General features: G+C 48.8%; 1 protein-coding gene across 5 annotated transcripts in view; it reads right to left on the bottom strand.

Moving 5' to 3' along the window:
* The window catches only part of PPM1B (protein phosphatase, Mg2+/Mn2+ dependent 1B), a 120,557-nt gene extending 97,343 nt beyond the window's left edge, over positions 1 to 23,214 (bottom strand). The window contains exon 1 of one of the 5 annotated variants that reach the window (XM_045011109.1): positions 22,949 to 23,214. The gene's annotated coding sequence lies outside the window, so the exon portion shown is untranslated. Of the gene's footprint in view, positions 1 to 431; positions 629 to 22,309; positions 22,518 to 22,948 lie in introns of those variants that run through there. The other 4 variants (XM_045011113.1, XM_045011107.1, XM_045011112.1 and 1 more) reach the window with 4 other exon arrangements.
* Positions 23,215 to 25,398: the final 2,184 nt, after the last annotated feature.

The raw sequence follows: 25,398 nt of genomic DNA, 5'->3' as shown, positions 1-25,398 counted from the left end.
TATTATTTTGACAAATAAAATATGCAGAATTTTAAAATCTTGAACACAGAATTATTATTTTTTTGGCACAGAATTTCCCCAGGAGTAATCATGGAAATGACTTATGCAGAAACAGTGGATGGCATCACAGTATGTAGCAACCTGCTACAAGACAAAGAACAGACACTGCTGACAAATTGACAAAGAGGGATCAGACTCCAAGCAGTATGTTTTCCCTTCCTGGGTGAACTGTACAAACAGACAAGATATTTGAGTGTCTTTTTACATATTATGTTAAAAATTCAATAAAAAACAAAACATTACAGTGGAAGTTACCAAACAGATGATAAAACTATCATGAAATACAAGTGATATAGAAGGCAATAAAAAGAGAGGAAACAAAAAGGGAAAAACAGGGAGGGGAGATGGCACAAGAAAGGGAAGTTACTTACCCTTTGTAACTGGAGTTCTGCGAGATGTGTGATCCTTATCTGTACTCCACATGCTTAAGACCAGAGATTACTAGCAAGTAGTGTTCACTGGTCCACGCCTGTGTAGTTGTTCCCATCATAGTCCAGATCAAAAGTAAAAGGGGTGGTGCAGACCCACAAATCTCCAGTTCCTCCTCTTATGGTGATTCAGAGAAAATCTGAAGCAGAGGGGAAAGAGGATGAGTAGTGGAATAGATAATGACCACATATCTTGATGAACTCCAGTTACAAAAGGTAACTAACTGGCCTTTCCTTCTTCGAGGGCTGGTGCCTATGTATGTTCCACTAGAAATACTGAGATATGGAGAGTGAAAAGACGCAGGTGGTATAGCAGCTTGCAGAACTGTTGTCGTCCCAAAGGATGCAAAGGTGAAGGAGAGTTGGACCAAGGTAAAATGTCTTGTGAATATGTGGATGGAACTCCACACTGCTGACTGCAAATGTCAAGTGGAGGTACTTCTTGGAGTGATTTTACTGAGGCTGCCTGTGCTCTCAGAGTGAACCCATACCCAATGTGGGGGAAGATGATGTGCCAGATCATAATAAAGGACGACGCAGCCAGAGATCCACTTCGAGATCCTCTGGGAGGAAAGTTTGTCCTCAAACTCATGTATGCCAGAAACAGCCCTAGATGACTGATTTGTTCTGTTCTCTGTAAGTAAAAGGATGAACCTTGTTTCGTGTCAAGGAAATAAAGCAGGGGTCAGCAACCTTTCAGAAGTGGTGTGCCGAGTCTTCATTTATTCACTCTGATTTAAGGTTTCGCGTGCCAGTAATACATTTTAACATTTTTAGAAGGTCTCTTTCTCTAAGTCTATAATATATAACTAAACTATTGTTGTATGTAAAGTAAATAAGGTTTTTAAAATGTTTAAGAAGCTTCATTTAAAATTAAATTAAAATGCAGAGCCCCCCAGACCAGTGGCCAGGACCCAGGCAGTGCGAGTGCCACCGAAAATCAGCTCATGTGCCACCTTCGGCACTCGTGCCATAGGTTGCCTACCCCTGAAATAAAGTCTCCTTTCTATACTCAAGGTTGGGGTCTGGGAAAGAACACAGTTAAGTGGATACTCTGGTTTATGTAAAATTCCAAAACTACTTTGGGGTGAATTTCAGGTACAGACATAGGGAGATCTTGTCTTTATAAAGTATAGCATTAGGAGGGTCTGCCATTAGGGCCCCTAGCTCATGTACACATCTGGCTGAGGTGACAGCAACAAGGCAACCTTCATAAATGAGTGAATCAACAAACAGGTAGTGCTAAGTGTTCAAAATGTAACTTGGTAAGTATTCAGAGCACTAAATTAAGGTCTCATTGACAGGTTGGGTCTATTACTGGTGGGTAAATTCTAATTAAACCCTATAAGGACCTGGAGGTGACTGGGTGAGTAAAGACAGCTATCTGATGGAAGGTGACATGCACTGATTGCAGCCAGGTGAACAAGTATTGAGCTAAGGGAAAGGCCTGACTTCTTGAGGGAAAGGGGTAATCCAGGATATCAGATTACTCAGGAGAGATGAAAGTGCTGGACCCAGATAGAGAAGGGCTTCCATATTTCAAGGTAACTTTTTTTTGAGGGGGGGGGGGGAGGAGAGTCCTTCCTATTACTAGTAAGGAGAGCTTACATGTCCTGGGAACTGGAACATTCTAGATCAGATGCTCATCCAAATACCAAGCCATGAGGTGAAGAGCTTCTGAGTTGGGATGTCTGATCTTGCCAGTCTCTTGAGTCAAGAGGTCTGGGAAGGAAAAAATGCTGATGGGCCGTCAGGCTGACATGCAGAATTGGAAACCAGAACTGCCAGGGCCACATGGCCACGATGAAAATGACTTGTGCGCTGTCATTTTGAATGTTCCATAATACTCGAGGAAACAGTAAATTAAGGAGGAAAGACACAGGTTAGGCAGTCTGCCCAAGGAAATAGGTGAGCATCGCTGCTAAAGAATTGGCCAAGAGCTCCTCTGGAACAGTATATGCTGCACTTCCTATTTTTCTGACAGGCAAACAGGTCTCAAGTAGAGATTCCCAACTGAGAAAACATGCTGTTCAACACTGAACTGTACAATTCCCACTTGTAGTCCATGACAAAATGCCTGCTAAGGCTGTCTGCCAGTGAATTCTGGGTTCCTGGGAGGTATGCTGCTGCTAGGGTGATGTGATTCTTGATACACCAGTTCCATAGATTGATCACTTCTACACAGAAGGTAATAGATCTCACTCCTCCCTGTTTATGTACAATACAGCTGTGATATTGTCTGACATTATGAGAATGTGGTGAGATTGCATTAATGATAAGAATGCCCTTCATGCTTTTTACATAGCTCCAAGTTCCAGGAGGTTTACGTTGACCCCTGTTTCCCAGGGCATCCAAGTGCCTCTGCCATATGATCATCCATGTGAGCCACCCACCCTAATAAAGAGACATCTCTGATTATCCTTCCGTCAGATACAGCTAATAAGAAAGGAATGCCCATGCACACTTGTGCCAGATCCTTCCAGTAAGTCTGATGGGGATTGTCACTCCAGAGTTTATGCTAGGTTTACTCAGTATATATACCTGTGATCACCAACCCGTCGATTGCGTGCCGCTCCAGGCAAATCAGTCAAGGAGCCAAGCTCAATCCAGCGCAGTGGGGCTCAATGGGAGCAGTGGGGACGGTGCAGGGGCAGCGCGCAGAGCAGCCTCCCACCCCGGGGGCCGTAGAGACGTGCCAGCAGCCAGCTGCTTCCGGGAGTAGCATGGGGCCATGGCAGGGAAGCAGCCTGCCTGAGCCCCACTGTACTGCCGACCAGGAGCCACCTGTAGTAAGCACCTCCCAGCCAGAGCCTGCAACTCTCACCCCCTCCTGTACCCCAACACTCTGTCTGGAGCTCCCTCCTGCACCAAACTCTCTCCCAGAGCCCAAACCCTTCACCCTCTCCTGCACCCTAACACTCTGCACCAGCCTGAAGCCCCCTCCTGCACACAAACTCCCTTCCAGAGCTTGCACTGCTCATTCCTGCACCCCAACCCTCTGCCCCAGGCTCAACCAATGCACGCCCCACAGTTGAGAATGTTACATTGATTTATGAAAATCCCTGATTTTGGATCTATAAACAAAATGACACTAATAAAAAGTAAAACTCATGAAATGTCCAGTGGATTCTATGAGATTAGGTGCAGTGTGACCATATGACCCCTGCACCTAAACTCCCTCCCAGAGCCTGCACCCCCTCCTTCACCCCAACCTCCTGAGGGGTGGGGAAAAGCAAGTGACAGAGGGAGGGGGGGAATGGAGTGAACATGGTAGGGCCTCAAGGAAGGGCCAGGGTAGATCCTGGGTTGATCTTAAATTCAAAAAGTGATCTTGTGAATAAAAAGGTTGGAGACCACTGGTATATACTGTTCAAAGCCAAGCCTGCAGGCAGCAGAGGTGGAATCTAGCAAATATTCTATACATGACATTATGTGACCCAAGAGGGGAAAGGCATATCTCCAGATTGATGTCCAATGGTTGTGCATAACTTGATCTATCAGTCTGTCTGTAGCTTGGAATCTGTCCATAGGGAGATAAACCTTAGCCCTATTAAGTCTATAATCGTTGTCACAGTCAGACTAGACTTCTCTATGTTCACGGAGACTCCCAGAAATGCTAGAAGAAGGAGCAGCAATGAGGTCAATGCTATGACTTTTGCACATGTCTTCTCTGTAAGAAGCCAATCATCTAGATACATGAAGATGGTGGAACTGTCCCATCTGAAGTATGGAGCTACTTCAGAAAACGTTAGTGAAGACTCTGGGTGAAGTTGCAAGGTGAAATGGGAGTACCCTGTATTGATAGTAAAAGCAGCAAAGAATCCTGTGGCACCTTATAGACTAACAGACGTTTTGCAGCATGAGCTTTCGTGGGTGAATACCCACTTCTTCGGATGCATCCGAAGAAGTGGGTATTCACCCATGAAAGCTCATGCTGCAAAACGTCTGTTAGTCTATAAGGTGCCACAGGATTCTTTGCTGCTTTTACAGAACCAGACTAACACGGCTACCCCTCTGATACTTGTATTGATAGTGATTTTCTGAAGAATTTTCTGTGGAAAAGATTAATATCTATGTAAAAGTAGGTGTTTTTCATATTGAAAGTTGTGAACCATGTGTCTTTCTAGGGATGGTATAATCGATGCCAACAAAACCATGCAGCATTTTATCTTGCGAGTAAGGATACTGAGTTGTTTCAGGATGAGGACTGGTCTGAACCCTCCAGTCTATTTGGGGACTAGAAAATATTTGGAGCAAAACCCTTTTCCTTTATGCTGAAAGGGTACTCGCTCTATTGCTTCCCAGTGTAGCAAGGATTCTACCTCATGAAGGAGGATCTCCTCGTGAGAAAGGACTCTGAAGAGGGAAGGGAAAAGCAACTCAATGGTGTATCTAGAGTGGATAACATCCAACATCCATTTGTTACTGCCCTCCAATTGTGGGGACATCATGTCAGGTGTCCACCAAAGTGAATCTGGGAATCAGGTGGAGATGGCATCAAAACTAGATTGGATGCTTGAGAGCTGCAAGCTAAAGCATCTTTTGGTCGGAGGGGGAGGTTGGGTAGCTGCATTAGAGGCAGATGGGGCAGTGTATCTGAATTTTTGTACCCTCTGCCTTTTGTGATGTGGCTTGTCAGAGCACTGGTAGTACAACTGCTGTAAGGACTTCAGCCTCTAGGCTGTTTACAGTACTTTCTCTTCGGGGCTGGTGTGTATATATGGCCAGTGAGCGGAAGATTTCCCTGGAGTCCATTAGCAAATCCAAAGGCTAGTTTGTCTTCTGGTGAAATGGCAGATTTCATCAAAGGGCAAGTCCTGCAGTGTGTCCAATATCTCCTTGGGAAGCCCTGAAGAGTGTAGCCAAGATTCCTAGGACATCACTATAGCTCTCGACATGGACTCTAAAGCAGCATCAATAGAATAAACAGCAGCTTGTAGCAAGGTTCTTGCCACCAATCTGACTTCACTGATAAGGGCCTGATTTCAGGCCCTCTCTTCCTTGGACAACTTCTCTTTAGAGTCCATGAACTTGGAATAGTTTTTTTTTTTAAAAATCCTTTTGGAAGGAGGGCCTCATAGTAGGAGATTCTAAATTGAAGGCTGGTGGAAGCAAATTACTTCCAGGGGAATTCTGTGCCACTGTGCATAATTCATATCTGGCACAGAATTTTTTCACCCCTGCCGAAAATACATTCCATCGAAGTGCTGCAGTTCTGCCTTTCACCCACCAGAGGCTGCTGTGGCACCAGAACACCCAGCTGCCAGCACCCAGTTAGATGTCATCACAGCACCCAGCCATGGAACCAGGTTAGGACAGACAGAGTGGGGCACCTGGGGCTGCTGGGGAATCACATACTAGGTACCAAAGGGCTGGGGGGGAAGTGGAGGGAGGAGAATGGACTGGGGCACGGGCTCGGGAGCTATTTGGGTGACAGTTATTTGAGCCAGGGGCTGAATGGGACCACCTGGGGATGGAGGTTGCAGGGATACACAGGGATGGGGGCAGATGTGCCTGACTGAATGGGAGAGGTTTGGGGTCAGCAAGGGTCTGCATGGGGGAGGGTCCCCAACTCCCTAACAATCCCTCCACCCACCCAAACAAAAACAAAAAAAACAAAAAAACCCCACCAGTTCCATATTTTTCCCACCCATGCCCATCAATCCTCCAGGTTCACTCCCACACTCCTTCCCTCTCCCTCAGCTCCTCCATTACCCATGACTCCAAGCCTTTGTACTGCTTCTGAAGGCTGAAAGAAAATATGTTTTTGTATTGTAGTATAAATGAATTACTCAAAGTTACATATTAATATGCCTAGTAAGAAATCTATTTGTTAAAAATACATTACCTGTATTTATTTTGGGGGGGGTCCTGTATTGTTACAGTCTCACTTGCTGATGGGTATTTTGAAATGAATTACCAAAATAATTGAAATGGGCATATTTACATTGTGTTATTTAGACAAATAAAATATGCAGAATTTTAAAATATGTGCAAAATTTTTTTGTGCAGAATTCCCCCAGGAGTAGTAAATACCTTCTCCCCAAGAGGTATAAAAGCCTGGCCTGTTGTTGTCTGGATGTTTCTATGGCTGCCTGGATGAATAGGGAGCTTGGGGCATGGTAAAAGAACAAGATACCTGCTCCCTTAGCCAGGACCAAGTACCACTTTTCCATCCTCTAAGGGATACAGGCAGAAGTGGCTATACATACCATACAGTTCTTGCCAGTTCCAATATGGCCTCGTTGACTGGGAGTACTATTTGTCTAGACCCGTATAGGCTGTATGCAAGTCCCATAACTACTCTAAGGGATTTGGGTTCTTCTGCTATACCCCAAATTAGTTATTGGAGCTGTTTATGGTAATCTGAAGGAGAAAACCAGGCTGGAACAATCACCTCATTGGGCAAGGAAGATGACATGTCAGTAATGGAGGTACAAGTGGATCAAATTTGACATCCATAGGTTCAGGAGGCTCCCGGGTTGATCACTTAGGGGAGAGTGACAGGATTCCCTTTGGGATTGTATAGGCTCAGGCTTTCGTGCATACAAGTCATGTGGTCCCCAGTGAGCCCAACATGAAGTGTCAAAAGTAGGTTACCTTGGGTAGCATTGGTCCTGAAAGGGGGGGGGGGTGTCCCCCACTTGAATGGACAAGGGTGGAAGCAGGAGGCTCTTGAACCTCTGTCCAGACTGAACTCTCTTAGTGGAGGGGAAGATGGATCCACTGGAACATCAGATCTCCAGAAGATGAAAAGGTTGGGTCCAGTTCCATTGGTGTTGCCATCAGTACTGGTATTGGGAAGCTGCTGCCAGTGAATGGAATGGGAAATGAGCTTCTCCCTGGGATTAGAATCTCACTGGTGAGGGTCGGTGCAGACAACAAGGGGGATTGAGAGTCTGGGAGGATGAAGATATCCTCTGAAGTAGTGTTGAATGTTGGAGCCTTAGAAGCTGAATCTCATTGCCCCGTGCCATTGGAGTTAGCGTAAGGAAACTCTTGGTAGTCAGTGGTTTCTTCCACTGTGGATGTGGTAGTATTGCCAGTGATGAAGCCTCCATCTGCATGGTTATTGTTGGTACCAAAGATTGGCAGTCCTTCGGCTGTTGGTAATTTGTTTTATTTAGTACTGAGGTTGGTGCTGATTATGCGAAGAATGGCTGAAAGAGCCTTGTTCTTCTGCACCTTTTGATCCTAGTCACAAAACCTAGGAGGATCTAAGTCCTTGAATCCTGAGTGCGAAGACTCACTTGACTTGGATGGGGGAGAAACCTTCTTTTAGAAGATCTAGGAGGGGGATCAACTCTTATGTTTACAAAGTGCCTCTTATGTTCATGAGAATGCAGAGATGAAGGGTCCTTCGCTTGAACCATACCCTTTCCTGAGTGAGACATCAAACTATGAGGTGCACTCCTCAATGTCTCAGGCTCAAGTATGAGGCATCTCACCAAACTGTATCTGACTGAGGCCTCATTAGGTGCTTCCAAAGTCTGAGTTCTCACGCCTGTCACATTCAGCTGGGAAAGGAGCAGCAGATACTGCACTTAGGCTATAACTATGCTAGAGACCTTACAGGGGCACAGTGGTACCTCTGCAGCTGCGTTTCTGTGAGGTCTCCCGTGTAGCTGCTCTATGCTGATGGGAGAGCTGTCTCCTGTTGGCATAATTAAACCATCCCCAATGACTGGCAGCAGCTATATTGGCAGGAGAGCTTTTACCCAGTGACATAGTGCTGTCTATACCGGCACTTCTGTTGATATAACTTATGTCGGTCAGGGGATGTTTCATATCCCCTGAGCAACGTACGTTTTAACGACCAAAGTGCTACTTTAGACATAGCCTTAGTGGAGATATGTGTTTCTCAAAGACAGTAGAGGCAGCAGTGGTGGTTGTCACTGACCGAAAAGGAGCAGGAGATGCAACTCTTAAACCCTGGAAGGCAGAGGATAATCTATATCCTGCCCCCAAGGATTCAGAGGATTCCCCAGGGTGGGGATTTAACTAAGCACTTGTCTACACTGAAAAGTTAAATCAGTATACCTGTGTCTCTAAGAGGTCTGAACCACCCACACCCCGAGAGAGATAGTTAAATGTAGACAGCACTTCCACCACCCTAGCTAGCACCCCTCAGGGAGGTGGTTTGCCTACAGTGATGAGAGAAGCCCTCACATTGCTACAATGTCTACGCTGAAGTGCTACAGCAGTGCAGCTGTAACATTTTAAGTGTACGCATAGCCTAAATAACTAAACACAAAACTTTTAAACATTTACAAGAAAAACATTGAAGAGAATCAGCTCTGGACACTAGAGGATTCCAACTTAAGCCATGAGGCAGTAAGAAGGAACTGGAAAGGTGCTGGTATGCACCAACTCCTTATACCTGGGGTATGAAGCATGAGGGAAACAATTGCACTGGTATGGACCAACTGATACTACTTGTTAGAAAAATCTTGCGTCAGACCCATCGAGCACATATTTACCCACTGTGGAATACACATAGGGATCAGCACTCTAACAAAGTCACCCACCAACTTATTTCACCATTTCTATAAAGTCTGTCCATACGTCAGTGAACTGATCTGTATAATTTTTATTACAGAAGTACATCCCCTCCATTTCAGACAGTGCAGATATATCTGTATACCATTCTTCAATCACTTGCCTGGTTTTGATTTCTAATACTAAAGCATAAGGCCTGGGCTACACTAGCGGGGGGGTTCGAACTAAGATACGCAACTTCAACTTCAGCTATGCAAATAGCTGAAGTTGAAGTATCTTAGTTCGACTTACATGGCTGTCCTCACGGCAGCGAGTCGACTGCCGCGGCTCTCCCATCGACTCCGCTTACTACTCCTGCGGAGGTGGAGTACGGGCATCAATTAGCTGATCGATTTATCGCGTCCAGATGAGATGCGATAAATCGATCCCTGATACATCTAACACTATAGATGTACCCCTGGTCTCTAAGCCATTATCAGAGCTCTGTACAGCTACAGTTTCTTGGAAAAATAAAGATTCCAAGTGTTCTCTACTAACCAGAAAATAGTGTTCTCCTTTAAGCACAATGTCAGATGGCATATAAAAGTTAATTTTACTCCTGACCTCTCAGAATCAAATATTGGCGCAACTCCATATCACATGAATCAACCTGCTACCCCATTGCCTGACAATGCCAGCATTTATCAATATAACAGTTCCTAATTTAAATAATTTATATTGCATCCAATATATATACATTCCAGATAGTATTATCCAATATAAGATATACTTCTCTTGACGTAAAGCCTCCAACTGGTTTAACAGAAAACTGTGTTTCAATATTTGGTAATGGCTAAATCTTGATACCAGCAGGATCTTAATGTAGTATCTAGTTCAAATTTCTTTGATAAAAATGCATATAGCATTGCTAATGGTCTACAGAGGCTCGGCAGGGTTCTGGCAAAAGGGGGATTTTGGGAAATTGAAGCAGCAATACTTTGGCAGTTCTTGTATATCCTATCATACCAATAAAGAAACTTGAACTGAAATTGACCTGAATTGCAACACCTCTTGTCCCCTACTTTATCTTTCTGCCTCCCTGCACAAAGTTTTTCAGTTTTCTTTATTTCTTGTATAATCACACTTGGCAACACTTCATACTACAGGAAGAATACAAATGTATGGAATGTGGTCTCTCAACTCACCCTCTTGGATTCCCATTCAGAACCCACAAATTCCCCCACATGCTTCCCAACTCCACCACCCATGGCCACATAGCTTCACCAATCACCATATTAAAGCAGGACTGGTAGCACAAACTTATTAAGATTGCCCCACACTTCCCATTAAAAAGACCCTGTTTTCAATTGCTTATAATTTTGCCAAACATTAATTTTTTGGACAGAAGTTTTCCATGTCAGGTGTCTAGAATTGAAAACCTCAGCCAAAACAGTTCAGCCATTTGAGAATAGGGTTAAGAAAAAACACATTGTTATGCCCATGTTAAATTCTGATCACTTTCTTTGAGAAGCTCTACCACAGGGGTGGGCAAACTACGGTCTGCAGGCTGGATTCGGCCCCTCAGAGCTTTGGATCCAGCCCACATGATTTCCCCCCATGGGGCCATGGGCCCCGTGCCGCTCTCAGCAGTGGCCGACCTGATGTCCCTGGGGCCCCCAGGCCCTTGCCTCCAGACACACACACACACACCTCCCAGTGACCAGGAACGGGGAACCGTGGCCAATGGGAGCTTCGGCGGAGGTGCATGGAGACACGGCAAGGGCAGCGCATGTGGAGCCCTTCACACCCCACAGGGGCCACAATGCTTCCTAGAGCAGTGCAGGGCTGGGGACAGGGCAGGTGTGCAGGGAGCCTGCCCTGGCCCCAGTGCATGCCGCTGCCACCCTGGAGCCCAAACCCCTCCTGCACCCCACCCCTTAACTCCCTGCCCTAAGACCCCTGCCTGCACCGCACACCCCTCCTACATCCCAACTCCCTGCCCTGAGCCCCCTGCCCCACCCCTCCTGCACCCCAACCCCCTGCTCTAAGCCCCCTGCTACACCTTGCATCCCTCCCACACGCCTGTCCTGAGCCCTCTCCTGCACTCTGAACCCCAACCCCCTTCCCTGAGCCCCCTCATATACCCCGCACCCCTCCTCTGCCCCAATCCCTTGCCCTGAGCCCCTTCCTGCACACCACACCCCCTCCCACACCCTACACTTCCTCCCACCCCTACATACAATTTCCCCACCCAGATGTGGCCCTCGGCCCAAAAAGTTTGCCCACCCCTGCTCTACCACATCCATGCTGTGTGTCAGGGATGTGTATTTTATTGTCCCCATAAAACTTCACCCAAATTTGGCACAGTAATAAGCCTCTAAATGACTTGCAGTTGACTCTTATTCAGTGGCAATTTGCTAGAGCTTCCCAGTTAAATTTCCTCAAGATTCTGTCCACACTGAGCATGCTCCAGCCCAGGGCTCAACAGCAATTTCCCTGCAATTACAGCTCTGGGCTTCTGCAAATTGGGCCAGACACCAGAAATGAGAGCAGGAAGCATCTCTCCCCCTGTGCTAACTCAAACTGCCTGACAACTGCAGAATGGATAAGAGGAAAACTAGCTAGACAAGGAGATGGGGAGGGAGGGGCTGAGATCAGATGAGGAGCCAATGGCAAGACTGGAACTATCTGGAGCAAGCGACTGGAAACCAATGGGGACATATAAATTAAGTGGGGGAAGAGGCAACTAGAGGCCAGGGTGAGGAAAGACTAGATGAAGACCCTGTAAGGAGTATGGGGAACAAGGACTGGCTAAGCAAGGATACTGGAACTGGAAGTAGAATAGGGGAAAACTGGATAGGAAATCTGAATGGATAAGATTAGAATTTGCGTGGGAGACGGGGACTGGGCTGAGAAGTCTGAGGATCAGAGACTGACTGGTTAGGCAATGACAATGCAACCAGGACAGGGAGCTAGGCGTATGGAAGAGAGCAGACTGGGATAGGTTGGAAGGATTGAACCAGGAGGAATCAAACTTGAGGGGAATAGGCAGAAAGGTCTGTGGCCACTACAGTACAATTCCTTTCACAACCCAAGATTCCTGAATCTCTTCATCTTTCAGTAGATATCTGTGAAACCCACTGGGGCAAAGTGTCCCATGCCCCTCTACTGCTGGTCCACATAAGAGGAGACAACAATCTATTATTGCTATCAGTTATTCCATTAGCTCAAGGGGCAAAGGTCAGTGTGGTGTCTGTAAACGTTCTAGCCCTGCTGGTGAAACATATGGCTCTCAAAATGATGCCACCTAAGTTCCCGCTAAGCTGCATGGCTGTGCAGCAAGCTATAAGGGGCTGCAGTGGCCTGGAGAGGACAGAGGTAGGGAGTGGGTGGGGACTGGGGAGAGGAGCAAGTTGAGGCACGCAAGGGCTGCTGCCAGCAGGGGATAAGCACCTCTCCCCCAGAGCTGCTGCCGACGCGGAGAGGGCTGGCGGGGGGAGAGGGAGGGAATGCCCTGGCCCCGGGGGAGCCTGGCCCCGGGGGAGCCCACCCCCTCAGACAAAGCCCTCATGCCCCCACATCACAACCCTCTGCCTCATCTCCCCACACCCAGATCCCCCCTGCTGAGCCCCAACCACCTTCCCCTAGATCCCCTGCAGAGTCCCATTGCCCCTGCACCCAGAACCCCAAATGAGCCCCTGTGTATCCACATCTCCCACTGAGCCACCTGTACCCAGATTGTCCCACACAGAAACCTCTCACACCACACCAGGATCCCCCAACACTAAGCCCCTCCACACTTGGATCCTGCTGGGCTAAGCCTGCCCACCCACACCCGGTGCACTTGGGGCAGGACCCTGGGGTGTTTCTGGACCAGGTCCAGCCCAAGCACTGTGTCAGGGTTGGGTGCAGCCTCACTGTCGAGTCCCTGTACCAGAGGAGGTGGGGGCTTCAGAGTTATCTCCCACCTCAGTGCAGCCAGTGACCTGTGCGCCACACTGCCATGCTGGAGCCACATTTATTTATTGACAAATACAATTTGCAGAATTTTAAAATATTGTGTGAAATTTTTTTAGCACAGAATTTTTAATTTTTTGGTGCAGAATTTCCTCAGGAGTAAAAATAGCAGACACCACAGTTTGTAGCCTTCACATGTGTTAACAGGTTGAGGTCAAGACTATGGGAGAGCATAAGATTTACCCCAACCTTCAACAGTGTGAAGGATAAACTGCCGTGTCTCTGCTAAGATTTTACCTTGTTAGTGAACACCAGTTAACCTTTTTCCTGCACTTTTTTCCTGGTGAAGACAAAACTACTAAGGCCTCCCAGCCCCCTTATTCCAATACGCATACGGTGAATAAAAATGAATGATTTCCCCCCCGCCAAAAAAACAATTAAAAGGTTTTTTTTAAATTTAAAATCTGATTTTTTTAATGAAGTTTAATAAATAAATTTAAACTTTATTTTCAAAGTATGGCAACCTATGTTGTAGGCCTAAACTCACTATAATCTATTAAATTCATTCAAAATTCAAAAATAATATTGAGCAGCATGTTTGCTATCAATATTTTAAAGAGAATCAAATTACTGACGTGGTGGAAGTCATTGGCTAAGCACCTGGAACCTGAGTTTGCTAAAGCACTAAACCAGCTTTTGACAGCAGCAGTCTCCTCTGCAGGTGCAGAGGGAATTTTTTTCATTTCAGTTTATTTAACTAATACAGTTCAACAACGGTGACTCAAAGTTAAGAAACCAACTGATAACTGGAAAAACAAAAAAGCTTGTTTTACTCTTATTTATGAATAAAAGCCTGCCTACACTACAATCTTAAGTCAACCTATGTTAGGTCAACTTACAGCCACTGCAGTAGGTACTGTGGTGGCTGATGTCCAAACTATCCTCCTTCTGTCAGTGGTATGTGTCCTTACCAGGAGCGCTTCCACCAACTGAAGAGAGGCAGTGTTGGGTGCTGACAACCAGGGCTCTCAACTCTGCACAGCTCTCTCCCAGGAGCCTAGCTGTCCCATGGGCTTCTCGCCTCCCGACTCCCAGATGTCCAACAAGACTAACAACAGCTGATGTAAGCAATGGAGTGTCTATAGACTACAGCAACTACACTAACAAAAGCCCTACACCTCTCATGGAGGTGGAGTTATGTTGGTGTAGTAGGGCACTTAACATTGGCAGTGTACCACAAGTACTCCTGTTCTATTGGCAGTGTAGACACTGACATAGTTAGGTCAACATAAGCTGCCTTATGTTGACCTAACTCGGTAGTATAGACCAAGCCTATGTGTTTGACAGAATGAGACCTATCAGTTCTAAAACTCTGAAGGACATTGTGACTGGAAACAATCAGTTCAACTCGTTACCTACAAATACTTCTTTTGATTAATAAATAAAATCATTTTAAACACAAAATATGTTTTGATAAACCTATTTTTTCTTGTGTGTCCAGCAAATTTAAAAATTTCAATGCTGTTTGTGAATTTTTAAATGCAAATCTCCATCCAAACAGAACCCATTTTCTAATATAATAAAAAAAACATAATTAAGAATCTGAATAAATGTACATAAGCTATACGATTAAATAGATATGTAGATATAGGATAGCCTCTTGGTTAGCAAAAAATATTACATTAAGTGAAAAGGCTATATTCAGTTGCAAATCAACATGTCTTAATGGTTCTCATTTGTTGGAAATCAATCTTTCTTTAGGAAAAGTACAAATGCAAAACAAGATGGAAATCAGTGATTTAAAATTGCTTTTATTTAAATCAATCCACCCTGCCATTTAAACCATCCATCCAACACCCAATCCCAAAACAAGCACATAGGATTCTGCACCTCTTTCCTCAGCCCCAGTAATACAAATATACAGGCCTTAGGGTTGCCAACTGTCTAATCACACAAACCCAAAGACCCTTGCCCCACCCCTGTCCTGCCCCTTCTCTGAGGCCCCACCCCCTGCTCACTCCATCCCCCCTCCCTCCATCACTCACTCTCCCCCATCCTCATTCATTTTCACCAGGCTGGGGCAGTGGGTTGGAGTGCGGTCTCTGGAAGGGAGTGCAGGAGAGAGTGCAGGCTCTGGGAGGGAGTTTGGGTGTGGGCAGGGGTGCAGGAGAGGGTCAGGGGGTCAGCACATACCTTGGGTGGCTCACAAAAGCAACCAGCACATCCCTCTGGGAGCAGCCCCTAGGCAGGGTATCAGGGGGCCTCCACGCACCACTGCTCACGGGCACCGCCACCGAAGCTCCCATTGGCTGCAGTTCTCAGCCAATGGGAGCTGCAGAGTCAGCACCCAGGGCAGGAGCAGCATGCAGAGACCCCCTGCCTCTACACCCCCTCCAGGGGCCACAGGGATAGTGCCAGCTTTTTCAGGGAGTGGCGCAGAGCCAAGGCAGGTAAGGGAACCTGCCTTAAACCTGCTGCTGTGCCAGACTTTTAGAGCCCAAAATCTCCTGGTTTGGCTGAAGTAGCCTCTGGGAGATAGAGTGTGATTCCAGGAGACTCCTGGTGAAACCGGGAGGGCTGGCAACCTTAACAGGCCGCCAACTATCTCACTCCTTAAATACAATACATATAGGCCTCCCAGCTTCTCCTGTCACCCTCATACACATATGTAACCCACTCAATTTCTCCACTCTTTCTCCACCCCCATACACACAGGCCATCACAATACATATACTGTACACATGCCTTCCCCCCCACAATACACATACAAGCCCCCCCCCAACTTCTCCTCCCCTGATACATACCCCAATCACTCACAAGCTTCTAACTCTCACCCACTCACTTCCCAACCGCCACTGCTCCCCCAAAGCTTCTCCTATTCTTCCCTCTCTCTTCTCAACCTGCATAAGCCTTCAGCTTCTCCTGTTCTTACTCCCACTCTATAGACATTGCCCCCTCCCCCCCTCGATTCTTCTCACCCACACAGGCATCCCAGCTGCCCCTTCTCAATATTTAAACAGGCCTCCTCTCTCCCCTCCCTAGGACAATACAGACCTCTCAGGATCACCCTGAAAAAAACACTCATCTCTCCCAGATCCTCTCCTTGTCCCCAAGACACACTGACCTACCAACCAACTCATCTAACCACCCAGTACACAGGCAGACTAGCCTGCCTGCCACCACAAACATCAATCCACCAGTAGTAGACCCATCTGCTTAGCTGCAACCTGACCACCTTCCTGCTTCCTCCCCAAAAAGCGCGCACACAGGCCCATACCACCACCTCTTGCCGCCCACAGAATACATACCTTGCTTTCCTGCTGCCTAGCCATCTAACCCCAGAAATAAAGTCACGTGCCTGCCTGCCTTCCTGCTACCTCTGGCCCTCCAATACACACAAAGACCTGACTCACAACCCCCCCCAATACAAACAGACCTGCCTGCCTACCAGTACTCCCCCCTCCCCAAACAACTTTTCCTCCCATGGAATAGTTACACAGGCCTGTCACTTCGCACACCCCAATTCACACAAAGGCCTGCCTGCCACCTTTCCACCCCCATATACACACAAGCCTGCCTGCCACCTTCCTTTCCCTCACCTCATACAACAGAAGCCTGCCTGTAGGGTGGATTAATTTAAGTCACTGATTTAAATATTATGTAAATCACCATGTAGAAACCCTAAATTTTAATCAACTTTCTCATTTGTACTTCAGTAATCTTCTAAAGAAAGGTGTATTCTCATTGGTTGACATAACCTTTAATACATGTTGATTTACAACTAAATAGAGCTTTTACACTAGATTTGGTACATCTTTTTGCTACCTAGAATAATGCACTAGAACTATATACATTTACTTAAGCAATCACCTAGGTTAATATTTTCAGATTCTTATTAATTGTACACTTTTAGTGTGTTAGAAAACAGTGAATGATATATTGCTTATTTACTATATAATTAACTGTCTGCCCATGCAAGCTGCATTAGGATGGCAAGTAGAATTTAAATACACCAACCAGCATATAAAATGGTATGCATACTAAACAAAACAAGCCCTTAATACACTACATGACCTATTGTGCCATATTTATAAAGCTTGACCTCAAAAGTTAAATTGTTTACCCATGAGTCTCTTTTTATATAGAAAAAAACCTTAAGTTTTTATATAAGTTCATGGATTCAGCATATTTAGTTCATTTAAAAGTTTTAAGAGACTGTAAAATTCAGGCCTTAACATTTTGTATTAATTCAGATTTTATTTTAAAGAGGTTTGCTTTTAAAAAGTAAAAACAATGAAATTAAAAACAAAAATAATCCAATTTAAATAAAAACTTTGATTTTTTTTCCTTCCTGTCTGCCACTTTACTCCTCCTCTCTCCAAATGTCTGCCAGCCCCCTGCTCCCATCATGCATTTGCAGGTATGCCTGCCAACCTCCCTGCCACCTCACCCCCATACACTCACAGGCATTCCTATATGCCAGCCACTTTCCTCCACCCCCAAAACACTCAGAAGTCAGCCTGCCTACCAACCAGGCAGTCACCCCAGAAGCCTTTGGTAGCACAGTGGGTAGGTAAACACCCTGGTTCAATTCTTTCCTGGGCTGTATGAGAAGCAATCTGAACCAGGAAGTCACTTTCATTGCCTATAAACAGACATGCCTGCCTGCTGCCTTCCCCTTAACCCCCACCCATACACACCCAGACCAGCCAGCCTGCCTGACATTTTCCCCCTAACCCCCAGTATACACAGACCCTTACTCCTACCCTCCCACCCCCACTACATAAACAGGCTGACAGGTGTGCCACTTTCCCCCTATCCACACCCCAGTACACTTACAGGCCTAACCTGCCAGCCTCCCCTCCCAACAAACATTCAGGCCTTCCTATCACATCCCCCTTCTTCCTCCCACACATACACACAGGCTCTGACTGCCTGCTACCACCCCCAAAACACACACAGGCTCTGTCTGCCTACCAACATCACCCCCCCCCCACATACACATATGCACAGATCCCACCTGCTGGTCACCCCCACCATGCGCACACATGCACAGGTGCTGCCAGCATCACCACCACCTGAAATGCAAGGACACACACACAGACCCTGCCTGTAGCCACTGCCACGCCACCAAAACATGTGCACATGTACAGGCTTCGCCTCTCACCGCAGCCCCACATCCAAAATGCATGCATAGCCCTTCCCGCTCCCCCACTCCAAGATGCACTGGCCCCATCTCCCACTGCCCCCCCCAACACACACTGACACACAGGTGCCACATTCCCCCCCAAATGTGCGCGCACACACCCCCCCCCAGGCTTCACCTCCCCCCCAACAAGCAAATGCATGCACAGACCACGCCTACATTTTCCCCACCACTCCAATGTGCACACGCAATGCCTGCTCCTGCTGTCCGCAAATGCGCACATACATGCCTGCCTGTACTAGGCCTGCCGCCCTCTCCGCCACTACAGGCACACGCAGGCCCTCCCGCTGCCCACCCATGCCATCAAAAATGCACTGACACAGGCCCTGTCCAACCCCTCCCCCCCCAAAGAGAGGAACAGGCCCTAGCTGTCCCTCCAAAAAACACACACATACCAACACACAAGTGCTCCCGCCTTCTCCCCAGAACACCCACAAGCTCTGCCTGCCACCTTCCCCACTACACAGACATACCCACACAGGCCACTTCCCCCCAGCCTCCAAGCACATGCACAAACAGCCCCACCTACTCCCTGGCCCTCCTGTATGCAGTGCCGCTCAGAGAATTCAGAGGGCCTGGGGCAAAGCAATTTTGGGGGCCCCTTCCATAAAAAAATTACAATACTATATTCTCGTGGGGGCCCCTGCGGGGCCCAGCGCAAACTGCCCCACTTGTCCCCCCCGTCCCCCCTGGGCAGCCCTGGGGAAAAATAAACCATCTGCATCTTGGCACAAATCCAGTTTTGAGAAAACTTCTTTACAAGGTATCACTGGTTCTCAGCATCAGCTAGTGTTAAAAGGCACTAAAGCTCATTAAAAGGGTTGCACAAATATGTGCCGTCAAAACTGTTTCCGGATCAAAAACTAGGGATTTTTAAAAAGCAGAAAAAAATCACGGACAACGTCTGCTTTCCTTCAAAATTTGTTGTGGTTTTTTTAATTGAAAAGCTGAAATTAGTCTGCCATAACCTGAATATGGTTTGGGGTTTCAGAAGTGTGTGGCCAAATATCTGCAGCTTGCTGTGTTTGATTGTTTAAAGAAACAATAAAAAAATTCTGCTTAAAAAAAAATCCAAAACTTTTTGAACCACCTCAGCTTGTGACCAAACGCCTGAGCCCATCCAGTCAGAGATTTTTCCAGGTTTCTGATACTCTGCCGGCTTCCTTGACTCACATCTGTCTCCATAACTTTGGGTTCATTTAGGTTAGAATATAAGAACAGCCATACTGGGTCAAACCAAAGGTCCATCCAGCCCAGTATCCTGTCTACCGACAATGGCCAATGCCAAGTGCACCAGAGGGAGTAAACCTAACTGGTAATGATCAAGTGATCTCTCTCCTGCCATCCATTTCCACCCTCTGACAAACAGAGGCTAGGGACACCATTCCTTACCCATCCTGGCTAATAGCCATTAATGGACTTAATCTCCATGCATTTATCTGTTTCCTAGAGACTGGCTCCATGGGGTCCCTCACAAACTGGAGACGGTTACTTTGGGTTTGTCTTTAGTATAGACTATGTACATACTCCACGAACTGAGCATTTGAGCTTGTTCCAAATCTGGGATGAGCCTATGTTATGAAAACTGAAATGCTCAAAATAGCACATGCATGTGAATGGACATAGGGTGTTAAAATTAAATTACCCCAGGGGTTCTCAAACTGGGGGTCGGGACCTCTCAGGGAGTCACAAGATTATTACTGGGGGCTGTGAGCTGTCAGCCTCCACCTCAAACCCTGCTTTGCCTCCAGCATTTATAATAGTGTTAAATATATAAAAAAGTGTTTTTAATTTATAAAGGGGGGGGGTCACACTCACAGGTTTGCTATGTGAAAGGGGTCACCCGTACAAAAGTTTGAGAACCACTGAATTAACCCCTCTGGAGCCTCAGGAAATGTAGGGGGGTGTCTCCCTTGGTAGGGTTGGGAAGGAGGTGGGTGGTGTAGGATATTGCTCTTCTCATGTGATCCCTCCCCCAGTGACTAATTTTAAATGAAGCTACCCTCCCGACATGAATCTCCCTATGGCACTGAAATTAAATATAGACTATAATTTGGCATTTGAAAAGTGAAAGGGATGGTAGCCCTAATGGAAAAGCTAACAGCTTGGCTCTTCTGCAAGCCTCAAATTGCTGAATGAGCTTTAGGGTAGGGAAGGCTGTGCCTCCCAAACAGCCTGGCCCTGCCCCCTATCTGACCCCCACCCACTTCCTACCCCCTGACTGCCCGCCCCCATCAGAATCCCCGACCCATCCTGCTCCTTGCCCCCTCACCGTCCCTCAGAGACCCACCACCACCAACCTGGGACCCCACCCGTGCTCCCTGTCCCCTGACTGCCCCAACCCCTATCTACCCCCCCCGCTGAGTCCTGACAGACCCCCGGAATGCCCACAATCCAACCCCCCCCTTCCCTGTCCGCTGACTGCCGCCTCCCAACCTCTGCCCTCTCCCTGTTCCCGAGACTTCCTGCCCCTTAGCCAACCCCCCCAGCCCTGGCCCCTTACCCCTGGCTCTCCTCTCACCCGGAGCCTCAGCGGATCCAAAAGCTTCACTCAACAGAGGCACCGTGCCTCGGCGGGGCCTGAGCTCTGCCTCGCTCAGAGCCACGTGGTCAGGGGGCAGGGCTGGGAGCTCCACGCTGAGCTCAGCTCCCTCTGCTCAGCCCGGAGCTCGCAGCCCTGCCCCCCCTCACCGCATGGCTCTGAGCGGGGCGGGGCTCAGGGGCCCCGCCGGAGCCATGCTGCACCTGTCCGGGACGCTGCTGGATGGGCTGAGGCTCCCGGAGAGGGGAGGAGACGGGGGGGGAGGAGACTCAGCCATGCTCGTGGTGGCCCCCTGCAGAGCCTGGGGCAAATTGCCCCACTTGCCCCCCCCTCTGGGCGGCCCTGCCTGTATGCCACCCTACCGACCCCCAAGCGCATGCAGGTCCACTCACTTGCCGCCCTACCCACACCCCAGTACACAGACATGCAGGCCCTTCTACCCCACCCCAGCACAGGCACAGTCGGGCCCTCCTGCCTGCCACCCTACCCACCGTCCCCTCCCCAGTACAGATGCAGGCGGGCCCTCCCACCTACCACTACCCCTCCAGTAGAGGCTCAGGCAGGCTCTGCTGCCCCTCCCCCGGCCTCCACCCCCCCAATACAGGCACAGACAAGCCCTCCCGCCCAGTATAGGTGCAGACAAGCTCTCCTGCTCACTGCCCTCCCCCTGACCACAGGCAGGCTCTCCCACTCACTGCCCTTCTTCCTCCCCCTCTCCCCCCCCCCGCCCTGAGAACAGGGCAGGCAGGCTCTCCCACCTGCTGCCCCCTGAGTACAAGTGCAGGTGGCCCTACCCCCCCACGCCCCAAATACAGACATAGGCAGGCTCTCACACACAACCCCTCCCAACTGATACCCTCCCCATCCACTGCATGTACACACATGTTTGCGCAGCCCCCCCATCAAACACACTGCCCCCAATATAGGAACACAGGCCCACCTGCCACCTTACCCATCCCCCAAGATACACAGACACACACCCCCACCTCACATACACGTGTGCATGTGGAAACACCCCACCTGTCCCGGTACTCCCCCCGCCCCCAATACAGGCTTGCACGCATGCCCCCCACCCTCCCAGCGCACGCACGTGCAGGCCCTGCCTGCCACCCCCCCCCACCATCTCCCCAGTATACGCACGTGCGTGCACAGGCCCCGCCTGCCCCTTCCCCACCCCCCAAAACACACACATCCTGCCCCCTTCCGCGTACCCCTCCCACAAAGCACACACCCCGCCTTCTGCCCTACCCCCGGCAGTACATGCGCGCACAGGCCCCGCCTGCCCGCTCCCCACAGCCCCCCCCCCATATACACTCACAGACCTGGCCTGCCCCCTACAACACACACACGTTCCTGCCCCCTTCCTCTTTCCCCTCCCACAACACACACACACAGGCCCCGCCTGCCGCCTCCCCCCTTCACACACAGGCCCCGCCTGCCCTTTACCACCCCCCGTACACGCGAGCTCAGCCCCACCTGCCCGTCCCCCGCACAGGCCCCGCCTGCCCATCCCCGTCCCCTTACACGCGCACAGGCCCCGCCTGCCCCCCCTACGCGCGCAGACAGCCGACTCCCGGCGCCGCGGAGAGGCCTCCCGCGCCGCAATGCCCCCTCGCCGAGTCGGGCCCTGGCCTGTACCTGGCCGCGGGCAGCGTCCGAGGGCCGGCCTGGCCGGTGCGGCGTGTGGCGGGCTGCGGCTCACGCTGCGGGCGCTCCTGGTTGGCCTCCCCCCGCCGCAACAGCCGCCCGCTCGCGCAGTCCGAACGCAACCAGCAGCACCGACATGTTGGGAACCCCTCTCCCAGCGCCCGATGCTGGGCCCTCCCCCTCCCGCCGCTCACGTCAGCAGGCAAAGGGCGGGGGCGGGGGAGTGAAATGATCCGCCCCCAACAGCCCGGCCTCGGAACCCAGCCTAGGCAGCTCAAGTCTATTGGCTAGCATGTCTGTCATTCAGTTAGTCCCGCCTCTTCCTGACTCCCATTGGCCAACACGCTTGCCCGCTGCCCATATGCTAAGCGGCATTGGTTAACCCCTTTGCCACTCACCAGTTGCCTCGTCCTCTCTCCGCCCGCTCAGATGGCAATTGGCGGACACGCTAGCCTATTACTGAAAGCTATTGGCCGCGGCGGCCGTCAATCAAGTGCCTCTCCTGTCGTCCTCCTCACTTTTCCGCACTTTTTTACCCGGGCACTGCAGCCTGGGCACGATTGACGGGAGTCGCTGTCAGTTAAAGCCACCGCCCCTCCCCGCGCAGCCTTTTTTCCCCCGAACACCAACCTCCTTCCACACAGCACGTTGGTCGCCCACACTCCATAGGCTCTTGGTGCTGTCAGTCCAATTACGTCCCATCTCCCGTCCAGACATCACAGCGGCCTTGCTAATGGGCGGGTACGTACGTAGCTGTAATAGCCCCGGTCTCATTGGGCTGCATGCCTGCCAATCACTCCTCCGAAGGGAAGAGGCGAAGGAGACGGCGAGAGCGAAGTCGGCTTTGAAAAAGCCAGCAAGCGTTTCCCCCCAACCGCCGCCCGCTCTGCCCTGTGATTGGCTGCGCGGGGGGTGGAGAGGCTGCCCTCCCCAGCTGCAAGCGGGGAGAAAGGTCGGAGAGGTGATGAGAAATGCCCGTATGTTCTCTCCCATTACATCACCGCCTGCCAATCGGCGAGCGAGGGGTTCAGTCGCCCGCCGCGGGGAGGAGGGAACGCGTTTCGGTGCTTCGCACCTCGGCGGCGGCGGCGGGGCCGGGAGCAGAAGTCGGGCCCGGGGCGTAAGGAAGGAGGCGGCTGCGGCGGCCTCTGCACCCCTCTTGCGGTCCAGCCCAGTGGCTCATTGACCTGCGCCCTGCCCCTGCCCACGATCTCTGCGTCCCGCGCACCAGGCCTGGCTGCAGCCCAAGCCCAGGGCTTTTCAAAAGCAAAAGTGAGGCGGCGGCGGCGGCGGCGGACAGGGGAGGTACTTGATTGACAGCAGCTGCAACTAGGGGTTTTCAGGCACGGGATTATGCCCACCCAGTGCCTTAGCACGCCAATGCGCCGGCCTTTTAGACAATATTTTAATTCTGCAGCTAGTCTTCAGCCAAAGCAGCTGTTAATTGAACTCTCTCCTTTCAAATACAAAGTTGCCTCCTAAATATCTTTGGTATCAGCATAGTGTCCCAAGGCACCTGCCCCTCACACCTTCATTCTTTCCATAATCCTCCTGGTAAGTGGCTCTAGGCTACCAGAAAGTTATGGTGTATTTAGGTCTCTTTCTACAGAAGAACCCATTGATGCTAGAATATTTTTTTAACATCTGTAGTGTTGTAGGCTTGTAGGAGTATTGTTGCCTATAATTTGACATTAGCCCCATTTATCCATTTTAATCAGAAAAAGAAAACAAGGTACATTCTCCCTTCTCCCACCCCACATCATGTGCTTCTCTACATAAATGGTGAAATCCAGGTCCCATTGAAATCAGTGACAAAACTTCCCTTGGCTTCAACTGAAGAAAAGTTGACCCAAACTTCACATGTTTTTCGGAGTGCCCACATGTTAATCTATTAGCTTTACAGTAGCATAAAATATTTCCTTTGCTAATACTTTTTACTGATGTCAACAATGGGGTGCCCCCTCCCCTTTCATTAAATTGGTTTAAAGTTGCATTTCCCCCAAATTATATGTATCACTATATGCACTAAACATTTGTCAATCACAGAACTCATGATCATGGGCATAAAAGTCAGTTTACATGGCATTTTCCTTTTGTTCGGATCTAAAGGAGTGTGGCTGCAATGGCAAAAGTTCATGAACTGTCCCCGGAAAAGGCTTTGATTTTTCATTGTGGGAGTAGGCTATTCTCTAATAATCTATTTATGTATGTGCTTGTAAAAAAAAGTGGACTGACTACTGGAGTGCTTCCTGGTGGCTGGGTGTGGAGTAGCAGCTACCCCGTCTCCTGTATATGGCACCACATGATCACAGCCGCTCTGGTTGTCTTGTGGTCCACCTCTTCCTCTGACTTGGCCTGTGGCCTGGTCACATTTTAAGACAACCCCCTCTGGGGTATTAAAGTCCAAAAATAAAGGAATAGTATGAACTTTAACAACAACCAAACGACAGATGAAATTCTGTATTGATAAATGCCAAGTGATACATTTGGAAAACATAAACCCAACTGCACATACAAAATGGCAGGGTCTAACTTAACTCTTATCGCTCAAGAAAGACATCTTGAACTCACTAGATAGTTCTCTGAAAACATCTGCTTCAATGTGCAGTGGCAGTCAAAAAAGCTAAAAGCATGTTAGGAACCATTAGAAAAAAGGATAAGACAACCGAAAATATCATAATGTCACTATATCAATCCATGGTATGCTCACACCTTGAATACTGCATGTAGTTCTGGTTGCCCCATATCCAGTGATGAGCTTCCAAAATCTTAACAACGGGTTCCCTATAAAAAGTTCTGATTTAACAACGGGTTCCCTATAAAAAGTTCTGATTTAAGGGATGTGCGACAGCATGTATTTTTTGTACCAATAGGGTTACCATACGTCCATATTTTCCCAGGAGGTGATTAAGAACCGAAAAGCCTGACATGTCCAGGAAAATACAGATGTATTTTAACCCTACCTAAAGTTCTTTTTTAAAAAGATGGGGCTGAACTAGAAATGAGCTCCGTTTCACATGTGTGGGTGGTGATCAGGGACAGTCTCAATTTTTGGGTCTTTTTCTTATATAGGCTCCTAT

Source organism: Mauremys mutica, chromosome 3 (genome assembly GCF_020497125.1).
Source record: "Mauremys mutica isolate MM-2020 ecotype Southern chromosome 3, ASM2049712v1, whole genome shotgun sequence".
Lineage (NCBI taxonomy): Eukaryota > Metazoa > Chordata > Testudines > Geoemydidae > Mauremys > Mauremys mutica.
This window is presented reverse-complemented; position numbering and strand designations above follow the sequence as displayed.